We start from the raw sequence: 20,963 nt of genomic DNA, 5'->3' as shown, positions 1-20,963 counted from the left end.
CCCAGGGCAGAGCATAAAAGAGAGGTCGGCCCTGCATGCCAGCGATATCAGGAGCTCTAAATGATGGCCTGGACTGCTCTTCTGTGAGATATGTGGCGGTGTCAACACTAGGGCAATCAAAATTCCCGCAGTTGCCGGATCCCGGAGCGAAGCTCTAGAAGCAGCTTGCGAAAAACAAGCTATGTTAGACATAACTCCAGCGTTGTCCTGTGTTTTTCTTCTCCTGGTGTCTCATGCTTTCGCTGGTGAAGTTATGTCTGAAATACACCAACGAGCCCACATGGTTACCTTGTTAAAGCTATGTTTGCGCAGTCGAAAATGAATGGAATACAAGATGTCTCGACCCGTACCACAAAGCATAAAGGGCTTAAACCATTGGTAGGATAAATGGATAAGGAATTTCTGCAAATCACTCAAGCTCCGCCTTAACGGTGCACACTAAATAGTAATCTTAACTCCTCTTTTTACCGCGGAAACTCTATCAACCCGTTCCCGGCATTTTTCGAAACTTCGAATTATTGTCGTCTGCAGCCGATTGCCCTAATTAAAAAGGAATTAAACTTCCCGGCTCCTGCCTTCTTTTTTTAACTCAACGCTATAGGTAGGCGGAGTCAACCAACGCGTCAGCCAGCCCTGTGGCGGCTTGCCGCTCTGCCATCTATGGATTGATACGTAAATCAAAGAGTCCACGTGTATTTTAATTTCCGTGGGTCTAATTTTTGGCTACATTGCCTGTGACTGAAAATTTTTATTGACAGACAAATAGAAAAACAAAATAAAAGCGAAAGCGAAGCCGCCACTGGACTGGCTGAAAGGCACTCCACGCGTTGGTTGACTCCGCCTACCTACCGCGTTCAGTTCAAAAAAAGGCGGGAGCCGGGACGTTTAATCTGACTTAATTAGGGCAATCGGTCGCACAGGACCATAATTAGAAGTTTCTGAGAATGCCTGGAACGTGTAGATAGAGTTCCCGCTGTTAAAAGACGAGTTCAGATTCCTCGTTAGTGCACTTTTAAGTGTAGGACGCGACAACGTAAGTGGTTATTTTTTACTTTCTTCTTTAGTTAGTTCCTCTTTCTAATTAAATGCAATGAATAGCACACATGAACAAGTTGCATCAACTTCTTACAGTCACTATACTTGTCCCTACTTGCTATCCGACCCGAAAACCACATCGTGAAGGAATCCGCACGTCTCCCGCCATATGCATATATTTAGTCTTGAACCTATTTTTGCGCACACCAGTGCATATAAGTTTTCATTGTTTCCAAAAACAACTTCTATATAGAACACACTGCCTAACAATTCCCCGTTTTTTCACCCTCCGTCATTGATGTGCTGTTAGCTCGGCCGCTCTTTGTGTTGTCTCATTGCTTTCTCAATCGTATTATTGCATTGTGCATTATTGTAGTTTGTATTTGACATGCTCTTCCGTAAGGCTGCATGGATTTTACAAATGCACTTGCCGTTTCTTTTGTGTAAGATGCCGTGATCAGTCGTATTCGTTTGCGTATTTTTCGCTGACCTGCTTGGACATGCAAAATGTCCGCAGTATTCATTAAATACAACCTTTGTGCGTAAACTTCCGAGACTGAGTCGATTAAAAAATGCATTTAACATTGAAATCATTTTTGCAGCACCCCTTCCAAATAGTCTCCCTTGAAGTCTATACACAGCTTCCAACGCTTCTTGAGGTCTTGGAAACAGTTGGGAAACGCTTCTTTTGGCCGGCCTGTCCGCTCATTTGTCGTGGCGTCATGAATGGCGTCCACCCTCCCCATCCAGCGACCATTTAGGGCTCTCTTAACAAGAGGAAACAGGAAAAAATCGCATGGGCATGGGGAGAGGTCAGGCGAGTATAGCGGATGGGGAAGTACAATAATGCTGTCCATGGCGAGAAATTTTGTCAGCTGAGAGATGTGCGGCTGTGCGTTAACGTGGAGAAGGCGCAATTGTCCAGGTGCCCATAAGTCAGGGTGAGGGCGTCGCGAAGCATCACGCATGTGTTGGAGCACGCGGATATAAAACTCCTGATTCATCGTCGGCCCCTGTGGGACCAACTAGTGGTGTATAAAACCTCCGGCATCGAAAAACACTATCAGCATCGTCTTTGTTTTGGTCTTCTGTCGCCGCACTTTTCTCGACGTCGGAGAGCTTGTGGACCGCCATTCGGCGCTCTGCCTCTTTGAGGATCGTATTGAAAATACCATGTGCCGTCTTCAGCAATGATGCTGTCGACGAATGCAGCATCCTTCTCTGCCTCGGAGAGAAAATCAGCGCTCAATGATGCCCGCGTGTCCTTCTGGTCCCGTGTGAGGGAGTGCGGCACAAGTCTAGCATTCAGCTTTCGTTTCCCCAAGTTATCACGCAAACATTTCGTGGCATGTTGTCATACTAATGTCGACAGCATATGATAGTATGCGGAGTGTAATAGTGCGGTCTTGCTGTACGATTTCCCTAATCCGAGCCACGTTGTTTTCATTCCGTGAGGTTGAAGGGCGTCCCTGCCTTGTGTCGTCTTCCACCGGCGTTCTCCCCGACCGACGTTCTCCCCGACACGAGCCTCTTGCGCCACTCGAAAACTCGCGCCCGCGATAATCTCTCGTTGCCGTAAGCGTCACGAAGGAGCTCATACGTCTCTGTGGCTGTCTTGCCAAGCCTCACACAGAATTTTATGTCTGCATGCTGTTCGAGGTAGACGTCCATCTCTCTACATTCACGCACAGTAGAATGCGCAGACGACAATTGGCAACGTATTTTTCTACATGTACTGCCACCTAGCGGCTCCCACCGCAATTAATATAAATAGCTCAGGCTAGCCCGAAAAGTTGCGCTACACATGCGAACCAACATTTGTTTTGGGGAATCATTTCTAGGGAAGAAAAGAAACCAGTCTCGAAACTTTACGGACAAAGGTTGTAAATAATAGACCGCGCGATACACCACAAGACACATAAGGAACTCTTTTAATCAAGACAAACAAACGTGCCCCAATTGCCTGGGGCACGCCGTGATCTTTCCATTTTTCAAAAGTGGGACTTGTTTAAAGAGGAGATCAAAAACTTGGCAATTGAGGCCTCAGCAAGAATCGCTTTCCTGAAGAGACACCACCTTCGTGAGCTTGGGCGCACCCTAACGGAGCTACATGAGCTAGAGAGGGTAAGCCCGGGTGCCTATCTCGAAGAGATTAATAACGTAAAAGCACAGCTTCAACAATTTGCGACAGACAGATATAAGGGGGCCTTGATACGATCTAGGTCCCGAAGGTTTCTTGATGAGCAACCTTCTCGTCGGGCCCTGAGTGATGAAAGAGAGAATGCTCTTGCGAAGGAAATATTGGAAATTCAGTATGGTGATTGCACATACAGTGATGCACCTGGTATTCTTGCTGCTTTCTTCGACCATTATCGGAAGCTGTTTGGCAGTTGCGAAGATCCAAGTCAGGGTTTCGATTACAGTTCCTTGCTCGGAAACTTCCCTCGACTTGATGATGAGAAGTGTGCTATAGTGAAGGGACCTATCACTTTGGATGAAATTCAATCAGCCATTTCTGCCCTGCAGAGCCAGAAATCTCCTGGGCCAGATGGTATTACTAGCGAATTCTATAAAACATTTTCGCCTTGCCTAGTGCCTGTTTTGATGGAAGTTTTCAAAGCATCTTATGATGTGGGTGTCCTGCCTCCCACTTTTTATTCTGGGCACACAATATTAATTCCCAAAAGCAAAGATACTAATCGGTTGAAAACTCTTGAGGGATATCGTCAAATTTCCCTTTGCAATGTTGATTACAAAATTTTTGCAAAGGTTCTTAGCAGTCGTCTGCAGCTCGTCATTATGGATTTGATAGGTCCGCATCAGGTCTGTGGTATTAGAGGCCGCAGTATTCAAACACATATCCATATTGCACGTTCAGTATTAGAGACAGTATCAGATGAGATAGGCCAAGTAGCTCTGATTCAAATTGACTTGGCTAAGGCGTTTGATAAAGTTCGGCACGATTTCTTGTTCGCGGTCTTGGAGTATGCAAATATTGGTGACGTCTTGCTCAAAGGCATAAGGCTGTGCTATAAGAACTCCTATACAAGGGTTATTGTTAATCAGGAGCTAACGAAACCAGTACCACTAGAAGCATCTGTTCGTCAAGGATGTCCACTGTCTCCATTGTTGTTTGCCCTATATCTGGAACCCCTCTGTCTCAGTATAATTAACAGCGAAGCTATCCGCGGTTTCTCTCTGGCTCAATGTGAAGTTAAAGTTTTAGCTTACGCTGATGATGTCGCCCTCTTTTGTTCTGACAAAAAGAGTGTACTCGAGGCTCTAAACTTGACTAAACAGTTCTGCGATGTATCAGGCGCGGCTCTTAATTTAGAGAAATCCAAAGGCTTTTGGTTGGGTCATTGGGGAACTAGGCCAAGCCAGTTCGGTGGTATATGCTGGAACTGTAGCCCTCTTGAGTACCTAGGCGTTCCGCTGCACCAAGTTCGCAACAGTACAGCCTACTGGGATTCACAAACTGTAACTCTACGGCGGCAAACACAGGCTTGGATGGGTAGGGAACTCTTAGTGTTTGCGAGGGCACAGGTCTGTAACATTTTTTTGTTTGCAAAGCTCGCGTATGTCCTTCAAGTCCTGCATTGTGCGAGGAGGAAGGTGCAAGCAATACATAGAATATTTGCAGCATTCGTTTGGCGCTCTCAATGGGAGCCGATGAGGCGTGACAACTTGTTCCTTCCCTTAGAGGGTGGTGGAGTGGGCCTTGTTCACCTGTTCGTGCATCAACTCGTTTCCCGTTTTTTCTTTTTCAAATCGGCAAATGACCCGTTTCTGGTAGCTGTGCTCATTAGGCGGCTTAGTTTTCATTTGCCTTACTTATTCGCACCGACTGTGCAGGCTCGTGAGGGGATTTTATGGGGATTTCTTAAGGAGGTTGCTGACACTTTCAATTTTCTCACTGTGCGCTTCTCTTTAGATTACCTGTATAGCCTCTCGAGAAAGCAGGTGACCCAGGCTCTCACTGAGTCTTTGTTCCCTACACCATTGTATCGGCAGCCTTATTTGGGGTCTTTGGACATCAGTGTTCTAAAGCGTGTTAGGCGGATGTGCATTCAGGCAGCCGCTAAAACGTTCTTTTTCAAACTACACACAGCGATGCTGCCTGTCAAGACATTTCTTAATGACAAGGGGATGTTTGTACCCTGGAATGTGAATTGTCGTCTGTGTAACGTGCCTGAGACAATTGATCATTGCTTCATCCTGTGCCGTGATGCCATGTTCTTTTGGGACATACTACAACGAACTCTTAAGAAGGACATTGAAATTACACCATACACTATTAGATTTCTGCCTGTTGACAAAAACTCTGTTGTGCCTTATGACGTGTTTGTGTTGATGGGACTATTCAGTCTTTGGAAAAGCCGTATGATGGACAGATATTGCCGAGCCACCAAGATCGTACAAATCTGTGTTTCGGGAACAGTGTGCGTTGGTGAGGAGTGTATATGCTGCTCGCGACGAACCTCCAAGCTGGCTGCCGTGCCTAGATGCTTGTGTGTGCCTCCCTGAATTTTGATGTTTTGATGGGGATGCAGTGGTGAGTTAGGGCTATGGGGGGCTCATATTAAGCAGCCCGGTAACTTGAGACGCGAACTAGTCTGAGTGAAGTTTCCTCCTTTCTACAGAAGTTCTTCCATGCAATAAAGAAAAAAAAAGTGCCCCAATTGCCTGGGGGTAGCGTGTCTGTCTCGAAACCGAAGACTCATGGGTTCGACTCCCGAATAATTACCTAAAATTCAATTGCGGTCCAGTCAGTTTAATTCACATCTTTATATGTCATAACCACATTTCATTCATGCTAAGGCCGCGCAGTCACAATATAACGAGCTTTAGTCGTTTTCATTTCACAGCTCAACATGTGACGTCAGAACCTGCGCGCCCAATCCTGAATTAGTGTGACAATGCACATGACTGCGGTCGTCCGCTCTAAGGCTACCGCGTTAAGAATGTTTTAAAAACAAAACAATGGGCTTTCTGCTATCCAAACAACCGCCGACACGGGAAAAGGTAACCGCTCGCACCAAACGTATCTGGCTGCAGGAAGTTTCGTGTAAACAGCTGCTGCGCACCTACCAACTGGAGGAAAAGCCATTTTTTCAAAACGGATAATGGCTGCACGTGCTGCCTTTGAGTTTTATTTTTAGCACGTACAAAAATTTTCTGAAACCAACTCAAGATACTATAGTCATTACATTTTCACTCCTTCCTTTGCCTGTTCTAGCGCGTTGGCGGCGGGGTTTTGAAAACGCACCCTAGTTCTGCCATTCAAAACGTACTGCTTGGGCCGAATTTTGAAGTACCATCACATTTAGGGCGTCCCTGAACCTACCATGGCACAGAGAGCCTATCAAGTGCCGTGAGCCGCAATATCGTGCCATAACACGGGTACCAAACGCTGTCCCAAGCTCTTCCGATTTCCACTTTATGTAGGGTAAGCCAGCAGTCACTTGCACTCGAGTTATCCGATGTGAATAGTTATGTACAAAAAAAAAACAGAACCATCCCGTTCCGTGATGCACCCCGCTTTGGACAAGCATAAATAGTTTTACTGCACTCCACCTTCGCCAAACTTGGGGGAAGGAAAAGATACTTATGAGCATACTAGTGCATCTGCGAGCAGTAGTTACATGCTCAAAGTAAACGGGTTTTTCGAGGAATCCCTAAGCCTTGCTGCATGCCTCACAAAGTCTTCAACCTTAGTGCTCATTTCGAGATTCCCTGCGTTTTGCTATTATGCTCCGTTTATGTTATTGTCACTTGCAACAGGAGACGGCTAGATGCAAATGTTTTCCTCTAATCTCTTCTTAACGGACGCTAATACTTCGATGGGTGGTTAACATTATTATCTGCAATCAAAACTGCTTTCGACAAGCCGATTGCAGCTTTCATGTTACCACGCCTGACGTCGACCGCGGGGCACGGCAGAAGGGGCGATTTAGTTTTTAAAACCATTGTCACACAGCGGTGACCACCGCCAGACAGAGAAAAGGCAGACAGCTTTGAAAACCTCACTGCTCAATATCACCTTTCGCCCACAAAAGCAACAGAAAAAAAAACTCGACGGCGTCGAGAGCGGTCCTCATGCTTGGCGCGACGATTTCCGCGACTGCCCGCCACGCACTGCTTGCGCGCCTCAGAAATATGAGATAAGCATCGCGGGTGGTTGTAAACCGACCAACATTGTAGCGCTGCCGGCGCGTCAGTGCGACGCCTCGAAAAGAATAAATGGTTGTCTGCGGAAAAAAGAAAAGACTTTTAAACAATTATCCGCCAACACTGTCTCAGTGTTCGACTTAAAAGCATTAGCTACGGGTGCTTGGAAGCGTTTGCACCGGTGTGCTAAGCAAACGTGGGGAAGGCCAAATCGAAACATCACTTCTAGGACACAAGTAGCTACATATACCTCATGGGTTTTGCACTACTATTGCGATTTACCGTCCCCTTCGCTGTGCCCGGTACATTTTCTCGTTGTATCAGTTAATATATTTTATAAACGCGTGCACCCCGAAACGACGAATCGTTCGACACCATCCGGAACCCGCTGCGGCAAACGGTTCGGCGGTAATGGGCGTCTGAAGGTCCTCGGGATGCACGGTTTTGGGGCGGAAAGGTCGTCGGTGCCAATACCACACATAATTTGGGCTTCATCTCAATTAGCAGTTTTACACTCAGCAACATGCCAAGTCATTTGACACCAATTCGAACATTCTGTGTGAAATGGGTAGCCCCCAAATTATATGCAAATGGTGGTCCTGGAGGGGGGGTGTCCCACTTCGATGGCCGCTATACTGGCGCATATATAACGGATCGAAAGCAGAGGTATCAAATGAGGCGCTATGCGCGCACTGTTGCTATGTGGTACAGTGTGTTCACGTGGTAACTGCTTCGGTCTATTTGACCTACGACAGAGGTCGTCTCTCGCGTCGAGCAGAATATAATGGGCCATAAGCGGATGGCGGTGGACTAGGAACAGTGGAAAAGTAAACTATACGGAACATTTGGGTATTATTGCCTAGTTATTTTCGAACACGCATCAATGCTTTGTAAATTAATGCCCAAGCATTCCACTTCAGGAACTAGACCAATCCAGTGACAGACAATAAGAAGTTCGCCTCCCCAGCAGCATCAAAACGTGCGCCCCGCCTAAGGAGGGACGCAGGAAGGTGCCGCAGAGCATTGAAACGTTTCACGCCGCAGAGCGAAAAAAAAAACGGAGGTGTTGCTACAAGGAAAGCATGAAGTTGAAAACATTAATGAGCCCCGAGCTCTACAAACTTTTGGCTCGTCAAGTGCGGATGCAAGGCGGCAGGAACCAAGGTAAAAGGTGGTCACCAGAAATGAAGGAATTTGTTTTGAATTATTTTTATGAGACGAAAGCGTAACGGTGCTTTTCGAATGCTACGTTGACAACCCCACGGTTACTCAGAAACTGGTTGTCTAGAGTGCCAGTGACTCCTCGTATACTTTCTCGGTACTTAAAGGCGATTTTGTGTCGGTCCCCTTTTCGAGATCAGACGCAGCGGGTACAGCCTTCGCGCTCTTGCGCGGGACATCACGCTTGCCGCGTGGAATTCCGGCCAATTTCCCAATTCACGTTTAAAAGCCTTGGACCCAGACCTGAAGCTTCGGCTTCTGTCCGGCTTACCACGACGTGAAGAAACTTTGCTGTCTCGCCTCTGGCTTGGTGTAGCTTTCACCAACCATTACTCTTTCTTAATAGCTATGGCTGACTGTCCTGCATGTGCCGTCTGCGGGTATGACGAGAAGTTATACCACATTCTTTGTGAACGCCCTGCCTACAGTGCCGGAAGGCAGTCGATCTGCCGTGCACTGGAGCGCCTAGATCCACGCCCACTGACGGAAATGAAGACTGTCGGCCAGTGGCGATCGTCGGCGGTGAGGGCCTCCAAGGCACTGCTCCGCTTTTTGAGGACTTCTGGCCTGCACGATAGGCTGTGACTTTAACGAACGCTGTGACTTTGCGTAGAGACTCTCCTTTCTTTTTTATTTTTTGTCCCCACACCCCTTTCCCCCTGTGTAGGATGGCAAACCGATTATTCTTCCCGTTAACCTCCCTGCCATTCCTCTCCTTCTTCCTCCTCCGTCTCCTCCTAAAGGAGCTGCTCGATATTGTAACAAGGGTTTTGTTTGTGTTAACGCGCATATGCTGTAAATAAAAGTAAGATACTGGTGGAATAATAGTACTAAGCAGCTAGATATCGCGCACATATGCGCACACACACACACACAGATATATATATATATATATATATATATATATATATATATATATAGAGAGAGAGAGAGAGAGAGAGAGAGAGAGCTCTGTGAAACTTCTCCGGCAGATATGTCGAAATGACGATGCGAGAGCTCTTGGCTTTCATACATGCTAATACAGCGCAAAAAGCTACTGAGTCGCCCAAGTTTATTTCAGTGCCTATAGTTAACATTAAAGCACCTCACAGTCTCCAGTCTGTCAAAGTTGTGACGCATTAACCACGGAACTCACAGTGCACTCCTTTTCTAATGGTTATATATTCTGGGAGAAAAAAAAAATGCGAGCATTTCCATTCCATTACAAAACCAGCGTATGCGTTCCATTAGGTCGCTGGTCTTCAAATAAAGGCTTCTGCGGCGACTTTTGAATTTAAAGAGTACGCGCAGCACAAAAAGAAAAACAACGCCATAATTGTATTCCTACTCTTTTGATCACAGGTTACAAGGCAGGTGCTTGGGGGCTATAAATGCCTGGCAGTGTGTGTCATTGCCGATGGACCAAAGTAGCAAACGATAGAAGCAGCGATACCCCAGCGAGTTCTCGGATTTTCCTTCTCCAGTCCGCGATATAGAGCCGATAATCGGGCTAGTCGCTACACCGCAGGTTACCTATTTGAGCCCAAGATACGAGTAACGGGAAAGGTACACGCGACCCGAGGGCACATGAGGATTTTTGAATTACATTTTGTTTCACAATCCCAACGCAGCGAGAAGAGAAAAGATGACCACCGACCTTCGGGTACTTCTTCAGAGTGTCCAAAAACGCACTCTGGAACTCGGTGTTGGGGTCCACGTTCCAGTACTTGACCTTGCGGCGCATCATGGCAAAGTTAGCCCCGTAACCGGCGCCCACCTCGAGCACTCGCACCGCTCCGTCGGCGCGCAGTTGGGGGTCGCGAGACTCGATGTCGTCCAGCGCGGTCATCATGTCTCGCCGGGCGCCTTCGAAGGAGTCCCGCCACAGCCATCCCGCCAACACGAGCACGCGCACAAAGAGCCACTGGCGCGCGCGGGAGCACGGAATGAGTATCGGCAGCAGCAGGAAACCCACACCGCAGATGAGCGACACCACGACGTCGTCCAAGGCGCGGCGAAACAAGCTTCTTGTCGCCATCGCGGCGGACCGGTTGTACAAAAGTCACAAAAGTTCACTCACTCACATGCAGGTGTGCCGTCTTCCTGCACGCACACGATCGCGTTGTCACAACGACCACGAGAGATCGGCGCACGCCGAAGGAGAGCACGTGAGCGCCGCGGCTGGAATCCGGCAGGGGCGGCGCCGGTGGCAGCGAGCCAAGATCGGCGACAGCGTGCGAAACAGGCAGAGGCGCGGGGAGAAACGGTTTCGCGTCGACTGGGGCGGAGGCGCCGGCTTAGCGCGGAGTGACGGCCCTGCTTCCTCGGCAGTCGAAGTTGAGTTCGCCGCGTACAGCGCGTCGTCAGCAGGAACGAGCAGAGCTAACTTCCTTGGCTCTAGGGGAGCACAGCTGCTGTGCACTTTCAAAACAGAAATCTCGAAACGTGGAGCCACACAGAGCGACGCGACAAACAGCTGTTTTACAGGCGCCGCTGCGGCCTCTGTCGGCGATGCGGAGAGCCTCAGCTAAATTATCAAGGGGCTTTAGCCTCAGGAAGGTATAAGCGCCCCCGGTTAGGGCGCCAGATTCAAATTTGCTTTTCCCTCCGCTCAAAACATAGGAATAGCAACACCATGAAGCGTTCGAGAAGGACTGAGCCAGCAAATTTGTGGCTAATATTTAGGGGTTCGACTTCTGGGTTATGATTTTCCGAAAATTCGGCATCGACTGCTGGCGCTGACAAAATGTGGAAGATAAAAAAATGGCATTTGACTGCACAGAAATACCAAATTCTATCACAAATGAAAAAAGCTGACAAAAAACTAAAGCTCCGGTCTGAAATTAACGCCGAAAAAAATCCGCCGAATAATAATAATAATAATGAGAATATGTGAAAGATAAACTCAAATTGGCATTTGGCTGTACAGAAATACCACATTCATTCACAAATAAAAAAAAACTGACAAAAAAAACTAAAGCTCCGTTCTGAAATTAACGCCGAAAAAAATCCGCCGAATAATAATAATAATAATAATAATAATAATAATAATAATAATAATAATAATAATAATAATAATAATAATAGTAATTATTATTATTATTATTATTATTATTATTATTATTATTATTATTATTATTATTATTATTATTATTATTATTATTATTATTATTATTATTATTATTATTCGGCGTTAATTTCAGAACGGAGCTTTAGATTTTTTTGTCAGTTTTTTTTATTTGTGAATGAATGTGGTATTTCTGTACAGCCAAATGCCAATTTGAGTTTATCCTTCACATATTCTCACCGCCAGCAGTCGATGCACCGTTAATTAAGCCGCATATGTTGCTTGAAGTCGGAATTAATATCACCATTTAAAGAAGCAGCGCAGCTAAGTCACTGGGCCAAAATAAAAAAAAAAGCAATTTATCTACTTTTAAAACTGGGTTGTTATGTTCTCGTCGGGCCGCTGCGCTGAGCAGAGCCATGGCGAAAATTCAGGCAGCCACTGATTACGTGTGCCAGTTCGAAAGCATAGAGACTCGTTGTGCGCCACTTTGCACATTTTTCATACAGGTGTGGCGAGGGGCTTCAAAGCATTTTCGTCTTTGTGCCAAATAATTTATATTCCTGTAAGAATATAAAATGCGTTCATATTGCCTAAAAAATATTTCGCACAAAGAAGAAATTGCTTCGAGATCCCTCGCCACACGTTCCGACATAGCTATAAAGCCCGCGGAGAAAGGTGGTGCCATTGTCGTGAAGAATACTCGAGACTACAAGAATGAGCCATAGCGACAGCTAAGCAAGAAATCTTTCTACAAACGCCTAGCTCTGACCCAACCTCGCATTGCAAACACGTGGGAAGACCTCGTAAAGAAGACCAAAATAACTGATAAAATCGCCAAGTCTGCTTCCATTGTTCCCCATCCCCGGGGGGTTCTGCCTTCTGCCAAAAAATATATACGGGAAATAATCCGGTACGACCAATTATTTCTGGAAGAGGAATTACGTCAGAAAATATTTCCGACTTGGACGACAGCTTAATCCCAGAAATACCATCAACAATTCTTTCGTTTGTCCAAGATACAACTCATTTTCTTTCTCACATAGCTGATGTGTTCATTCCAAAAAATGGCATACAAAGTTACCCTCGATGGCGTGTCCTTATACACCAACATACCCAACTCGGATGGGATCAGGGCCGTCGTTAGCGCTTACAGAGACTCCCAAGTTGAAGGTCTAGTTGACGGCATGACCCGTGACACTCTGCTGCATTTGGTGCTGGAAATGAATAACTGAATTTGATGCCGACCACTATGTGCAAGTTAGTGACACATCAATGGGCCCTAAAGTAGGGCCTAATTATGCCACATATATTTATGAGCGTTCTCGAAACCTATTTCCTGGAGAGCCGCCTCTTCAGGCCTCTTTTTTATCGGTGATTTGTAGATAACATATTTCTGATATTGCGCCATGGTGAAAAAGAGCTACTCAAATTCATCACTAACTTCAATAACGCTACTGGGAAAACCTCTTTTTCTCACACCTACTAACCTCTACGACCAGCTTGCTGAACTTCATACTTCACATCTCTCTAAACCAGCTTGTCACATCAGTGTTTAGGAAGCCCACAGACAAGCACCGATACTGGCATTCTGAAAGTAGCCACGTAAAACACTCCAAAAAAGGAATGCCATACAGCCGGGATCTACGATTTCAACGCATCTGCTCCCGTGAAGAGGACTTCGTTTCTAACTGTGAGACACTCCGCACGGATTTCGTCCGACAGCGCTACCCGAAGCCCGTCATCGACGATGCCTTCAAAAAAGCTGCAGAACAAGACCGCCGCACAATCATAAATCGCATCAAGCTCGAGCAGACAAGTTTCCCACCTAATCTGATATTAACCTGCTCGCCATGCGCACCGAATGTTAATGCTATTATTAAAAACGCATTATAACATTCTCCTTCAGAGTGACAAAATGAAGCGCCTGCTTCTCGAACCACCACGTGTCGTATATCAAGGGGCAAGAAATATCAAAGATGTCGTAACCTCTTCGAGACTAGACAACGGTGAAGTCTCAGGGTACAATCCTTGAAATCAAACCGCGCTTTAAGCTTTGTTCGCTGATCAGTACGGTCACAGAAGTCCGTAGCACAGCGTCGTCTTTCTCATTCAAAATTCTAGGAGACTTCAACTGTGACACCAGCAACGTTGCCTACCTTCTCCAATACGGTGTGTGCCTTGCCCAGACTATTGGGCAAACTGAAACTGTTTCCGCTTGAGAATAAATAACCGCAGACCATCACTGACAGGTCCGCCTCTTTCAAGACACGTAATCACGAAAGGCCATCCATTTGGAAGCTTCAAGGCCACCGTACTGCAATCTGGCTTCCAGACACATTGCGACAGGGAAGCCTGTGAATCATACGTAATATATTTAAATTTACCTCTTTGTCTTTTGGCAGGAATCAGAGCGCTGGCAAACTCTGCTGCCTTTCGGGCTAAATCTTCCTGCAATGTTTTTTTTTCTCTTGGGAGCTGTATTGCAGCTAAACCGTTGTTTCTTAAATCTACTAGGGTGACTATTTTATAACGTATTCTTCCATGCCTAACACTTTCACCTCTAGTCGAGGAACTTAAAATATTTTTGTGCGTTAAGCACTGTCTAATTCTGTCAAGTTCGTCAATAATGTATATCCTATTATTATTGCTGTGTTGTTGCTTATCGCTGCGTTTTGGGTAAAACTTCTTTTTTAGGACACTTTTGTCACACTGTTGTGATGTGTTTGGATACTGCTGTTGTGTTGTTGGTAAGCACTGTTCCCTGGGATGAATTTCCTTTTTTGGGACACTTTCTAAGCCCCGCCCCGGTAGCTCAGTGGTTAAGGCGCTCAGCTCCTGAGCCGGAGTACCCGGGTTAGAACCCTACCGCGGCGGACGCGTTTCGATGGTGGCGAGAAACAATAGGCGCCCGTGTGCTGTGCGATGCCAGTTCAAATTAAAGATCCCTATGTGGTCGAAATTATTTCGGAGCCCTCCATTACGGCACCTCTTTCTTCTTTCCTTATCTCAGTCCCTCCTTTATCCCTTCCCTTACGGCGCGCTTCAGGTGTCTGCCGAGATCTGAGACAGATGCAGTGCCATTTCCTTTGCCCAAAAACCAAATTTCATTTTGGCACCTTGGCCTGAATTCGGCAGTCGTACCCTCGAGCCATATATTAGCCCGTCTCGGCGCGAACGAGCAGAACTGGCTCTGCAGTGCGGATGTCACAAAATTCGGCGCATATTCTGAAAACCGGTACAGCGCGGAAGCAATCTCTGCAGCGTACGCCGTAGAGATTTTTCTGGAACAGCGGAGAAAGAACCCCGGATAGCGCCTATCCATAGCGGCATTTGCATGACGGGGCTGAGTTGGTTCAATTGAAAACCGGATACTGTGTTCATGTAAACACCGCAGAGTCGGGTCCGGGAGTCGAGGGAGTTAACTCCGCTGCAGGGGGTGGGTTTACTCACTCGACCCCATTGGCAGATAGCATGTAAACCAGATCGGGTCGGAGAGTCGGGTTAGTTGGGAGGGGAGATGATGAATGTGAACCTGTTCTTCGCTTGCGCCGTCACGCCTCCGAGACAGCGGTACCATGCCGCAATCTTGGAGGCAACCACTGCCCTCTCACGCTGCGCTGCTCGACGCTTGGTGTTGCTGCAGTGCAACCGGTCTCGACTCGATGAAACCGAGTTCATGTGAACACGCAGTCCTTGAGTTGAGCTGACCTTGCTCAGCTCGATCCCCTGACTCGGGTCTCGCTTTAGGGTTCATGCAAACGAGGCTCTTGTGTGTGTTGCTGCCCTCTCTACTTCTCTCGCCGACGCGGTGCCACAGGAAACATGTTCGCGCGCGCCGTCGAACAATCGAGATGGTTCGAGCACGGTTAGAGTAAAGGCGGGTTCACACTGGCGAGCCGCAAACGTCGCTCAACCGATTTCGGGCAATTAGTTACGGTTCCCGAAGCCATAGGAAGGCAGGGAGGGAGCGTAGCAAATCAATATAAACCCATCGCGCCACCTCCGCAACTCGCCAGTGTGAGCCCACCTTAATGCTACTCATTGCACACGGAGTGGGAGTAGCCTTGAGCATGCTCAGTGATGCCCTCTCCACCTCACTCGCGCACTGGCGGCGGAGGATCGGAAGAAAGAAATCCAACTTTCTGTAAACGGTCTCCATGTCTTACTTAAAATCAGTTGCTGGGCAAGTTGGTATTTCATGCTTTCATTCACAGCGCAAAGACGAACACGGACAATAGGGGTGACGCCACAAAGCGCCGGCTTCAACAACGTTTATTGCTTTGCGCAGCAAATACATATAGAGTACAGCGGGCATGCGCAGCAACGAAAAGGAGTCATGTAAAGACTGGTAGCAGCGCCAAACCGCAAGGGAAACACATTATCGTCGGTAGAAGAGAGAAAACATAAAGCTATAACCTAAAAGGCAGGATGCAGACAAGAACAGAAACACACATAATACTCCAGTTCGAAATTCCCAAGAGACGACGCTCCTTATCACTTACCCACACCGATGGATTGCTGACACAGTAATCTCCTTTTTCCGCGATCTCACCAGCCCCAGCTATCTCCCTGGCTGTTTTGCTGACATGCTTATGAAGGATTGCGGTTCTTCCCAAAAATGGACCACGTTCCTTACACTGTTTGGCAATCACGGCAGTGTATGCCGAGATGACGAGATGGCGCCGTTGCTATTTTCCATGAGCCTCTCGTTAAGACATCTGCCCGTTTGTCCAATGTAGTCTCGGCCACAGGGCAAAGGTATCGAGTAGACTACGTCTTTCGCGCACTCTACAAATGGTTGCCTCTGCCTAACAGTGCAGGAATTGCCACAGTGACGGTGGAATTCACCTTTTTGCACAGTTTTGAGAGCTTCTCTGGTGCGGAAAACACCACATGTACACCTGCTCTTTTCCCTCTTTCCTTGAGGTGGTGGGCCATAGTGTGCATGTAAGGTAATACCGTGACATTCTTTCTCCAATTTGTGTGAGCCCCTCCGTTGTTTGGAACCGCTTTCCTGATTTCTTTGAGCATGCTCTCTGCAACGGATAGCAAGAGTTTGCATAGATAGCCAGAGCCGATCAAACGGGTCACCTGGCTAGAGAACGCAGAATCCAGTCGGTGCTCACAGTTTCTCGAGAGCACTGCAAAACCAAGACTTTAAAATTGCTCGTTTTACTGGTTTTGAGTGGGCTGAAGCAAAAGGAATTACAGGTTTGTTTCCTCGCGGTTTATAAGCCCAACACACATGGTCAGCAGAAAAATAAATCACAAGTCAAGAAATCTGATCAATTTCTTCGAAGCCACTTCATGCGTCAAAATTAGTGTTTGAAGGCTGTCGAAAAACGCAGACAAGATATTGAACATATTTGCCTGATTGGACATATCTTGTGCGTCGGTAAATGGGAGAAAATCATCAACATATGTGAAAATGCCTGCAACACTGGACCCTTCATTTTTGCGTTTCAACTCTCGGTCCCGCACTGCTAGAAAAATTTCGCTCGAAATAGGAGCAACGCAACAGCCAACACATATCCCGTTTCTTCGTTTTAGTGATGATGGTACCTTCCCAAACTGAGAACGTATTTTTCAGGTAAGTTGAAACCAATTCCAGAAATTTATCGACGGATAAACCACTACTGTTCTGAAACGAAATTATCCCGTGTCGATCTATGCAGTTCCTAGCACTGATCAATAGACTTTCCTGCGGAAAAGAATAATAAAGGTTTTTTTATGTCAACTGAGAAAGCCGCCTGGTTTGCCTGTGGCGTTTCCTTAAGAAATCGGATCAGCCCGTCAGAGTTCTTTGGCTTGAAAGGGTTGTCAATGGTAAGACAATTTAAATTTCGGTGCAGAAACCTTGCAAGCGCCTTCTGCCGTGTTCCATTTTCAGAGATAATTACCCGCAAAGGGCAGTCCGCTTGATGAGTTTTTGCAGCAAAAAAAAGTTCCAAGCCGACCTTTCCCGCCGTGTCTACGGACCTAACAAGTTTATCCATATTCATGGCGCTGCATATTGTTTTTGCCGCCCTTTTTACACGCTCCGGACGTACCTCATTTCTTCTATCGAGCACCGAGAACACAGCTTTCTCTGCTTTCGCTTTACACAGTGTTGTGCGTTTTTATCGCTGACACATTCAAAAATTTCCCCGCCTCAACCGCTGGCTCATTTGCGGTGAAACTGCACACAGAGCTTGCGTATTATGGTAACTTTTGTATCGTAGCAAGTTTTACAACGGTACTTACTTAGTTCAGGCGCACATGATGCGAAAACGTAAACGTCTACGAGAGATCGGCGAGCCAAAACCCGCAGACGACGCTTTTTCGCTGAGAACCGGCAGTGGCGCCATCTGTTTTCGGCAGCAGAAAGCGTCACGACTAGGCCGCCGAAGCGAACGTTGCAAGGAGCGCGGGCCCTTTGAATATGCCGTTCCGGCCGTTTCGTCTGCTTCAACACCGGGCAAAACCTTGGCAGTGATCACTTCATCCTTAGCATCACGTTCCCCACGACAAAACTTAAAAACAAAGCAAAAGAAATACGAACCACGGATTGGGACAAGTTCAGGCAACTTCGCGACAAAACAGCTCCAAAGGAGATCTCTAACCTTAGCGACTGGGTTATCGCCCTGAATGAGGATGTCAGCTCCACTAGCGTTGTGGTGCCAGTTGAGAAGGAGGAGCAGATTGCAGACTCAAAACTGTTACACCTGTGGCAGGCACAAAAAGGCCTCCAAAAACGCTGGAAGCAGCAAAAACACAACAAGCGACTACGCAAAAAGATTGCTGAAATCGAGAGGCGAATCGAGGAACATACACTTACTCTCCAAACACAACAATGGAACCAAATATGTGAAAGCGTCAATGGACAGCTCGGAAATAAGAAGACATGGCATCTTCTCAGACACCTGCTCGATCCAGAACAAACACGTCCCGTGCAACAAAGTCAACTGTACAGACTCATACATAAATATGAGGGTACAACTGAAGACCTAATCAAAGAGCTAGCAGAACGTTATCTAAACACGGATGATAGTACCACACAACCAGACTACCGGGGGACTCCTAATCCAAATTTAGACGCAGACATCACAGACGCAGAGGTCTGGTACGCAATTGGAAAACTGCGGACAACATCTGCGGCAGGACCAGACAAAGTTACAAATAAGACTCTCAGGAACTTAGACGCAACGTCGATCGCGGCGGTTACAGACCTTATGAACAAATACTGGCATGCAGGCAACATACCACCAGAGTGGAAACACGCGAAAATCACTTTTATTCCTAAAGCGGGTAAGAAACTCAGCACTGAGAATCTACGGTCAATTTCATTAACTTCATGCCTAGGCAAACTCATGGAGCATGTCATCCTCAATAGGCTCCAAAACTATGCGGAGGACATGAACCTCCTACCTGAAACAATGTTAGGATTCAGGGCCCAACTATCTACCCAGGACATTCTCTTGCAGCTTAACAAGGACATAATTGAAGCTGACGAGGGAACAGGAACGAAAGCAATATTGGGTTTAGACCTTGTTAAAGCTTTCGACAACGTCACCCACAAAGCCATCTTGACAAACTTGTCAGAAATCAACCCCGGAGAAAGGACGTACAACTACATCCGATCCTTCCTCACTAACAGAACAGCAGTGATAACGGTCGGAACAATAGAGTCTGCCCCAATCAAACTAGGAAGTAAAGGAACGCCACAGGGCTCCGTCCTGTCCCCTTTCCTTTTTAACCTCTCCCTCATCAAAATTCCCCCCAAACTGGCACAAATACCAGACCTACATCACACGTTCTATGCAGATGACATCACACTTTGGGTAACCAAAGGATGCGAAGGCTACATAGAAGACACACTCCAAGCAGCAGTGGACATCATCGAGGCATGCGCATGGGATTCTGGCCTCACTTGTTCTGAGCAAAAATCTGAACTCTTCGTGATCCGTCGTAAACAAAGCGGTAGGCGTACCACGACATCCCCCCCGCAAATAAACGTCTATGTTAATGGACGATCTGTCAAAGAGGTACAGACCATGAGAATACTGGGGTTGTATTTACAAACAAATGGAAAAAATACTGACACACTCACTAAGCTAAAACGCACGGTAGAAGCGACGGCGCGATTACTCCGCCGCATAGCTAACCGCAGACAAGGGGTGAGGGAAAGAGATTTATGCCGCCTAGTGCAGGCCTTTGCGCTGAGCAGGATACTCTATGCCACCCCTTATCTGAAATTTTCGAAAGCAGAAAAGGACAAATTGGATAGCATGATACGGCAGGCCTATAAGGCTGCGTTAGGACTCCCACTAAATGCCTCAACCGAAAGGCTTATGAGGTTAGGAATACATAACACCTACAATGAACTGAAAGAAGCCCATTTAATGGCTCAAACAGCGCGATTAGCCAATTCCAGAACTGGCAGGAGTATTCTTACCAGGCTCGGAATTAACTTTCAACCTACGAATAACGATGCTAAAGTAGACTTACCCCGCGCCTATAGGACGGCCCTACTAATCAAACCACTCCCCAAAAACATGCACCCCTTACACCATGAGGGTAGAAGACAAGCACGAGCCAAAGCCTTGTATAAGAAATATAGACAGTGTGCTGCAACACTTTATGTAGATGCGGCAGAATACAAAAATACCAATGCCTTTGCAGTTGTGGTTGTGAACGAGAATGGTGACCACATCGTCTCGGCGACAATCAAAACGAAATCCTCTGAAACGGCAGAAGAGGCGGCTATAGCCCTCGCCCTAGCACATACCCAAGGGAGCATCATCCTCAGCGATTCCAAAATGGGTATCAATAATTTCGCTAAAGGGCGAATTACAAACACCTCCCTTAGAATCCTTAACGCAACCAAATTCTCACCAAATTATTCCGAATTGATATGGGTCCCAGCCCATTCGGGGAATCCGGGGAACGAGGCAGCCCACAATAAAGCCCGAGGTTTCGTCGACCGGGCAGTGGATGAGTCTGGCTCCCTGAATTTCACGAAGGACTCAATGATCACATATCATGATCTCACCAATCATTTTAAACTAGAGAGGAGAATTTTCCCCCCTCCAGACAAAAGCCTTACTAAAGAACAAGAGGTTACGTGGCGTCGTCTACAGACGAGATCGATACGCACCCCATCACTCCTCGCGCACATTTATCCAGATCTTTACAACCCAAACTGCAAACACTGTGGCCAACGTGCTACCTACGATCACATCCTGTGGGACTGCAAAATAGAGCCACCTCCGGGTGATCTAGTTACAGCTCCTTCTCTCGAGCGGTGGGAGACCGTGCTGGCTAGCTCTGACCCCAGAACGCAAGTTTTGGCGGTGGAGTGGGCTGACAAAGTCGTCGAGGGCTATGTACTCTCGACCACTTAACGCGACTTCTTGCCAAGCTCTTCCCGGCGAATAAAATGTTTTACAATCAAAGTCTGCTTCAACTGAAGCGCTTACAACATTTTCGGCTAACTGAGCGGGAAAAA

Source organism: Amblyomma americanum, chromosome 7 (genome assembly GCF_052857255.1).
Source record: "Amblyomma americanum isolate KBUSLIRL-KWMA chromosome 7, ASM5285725v1, whole genome shotgun sequence".
Taxonomy (NCBI): Eukaryota; Metazoa; Arthropoda; class Arachnida; order Ixodida; family Ixodidae; genus Amblyomma; species Amblyomma americanum.
The sequence above is the reverse complement of the archived record's forward strand: the minus strand, read 5'-3'. Positions refer to the sequence as shown.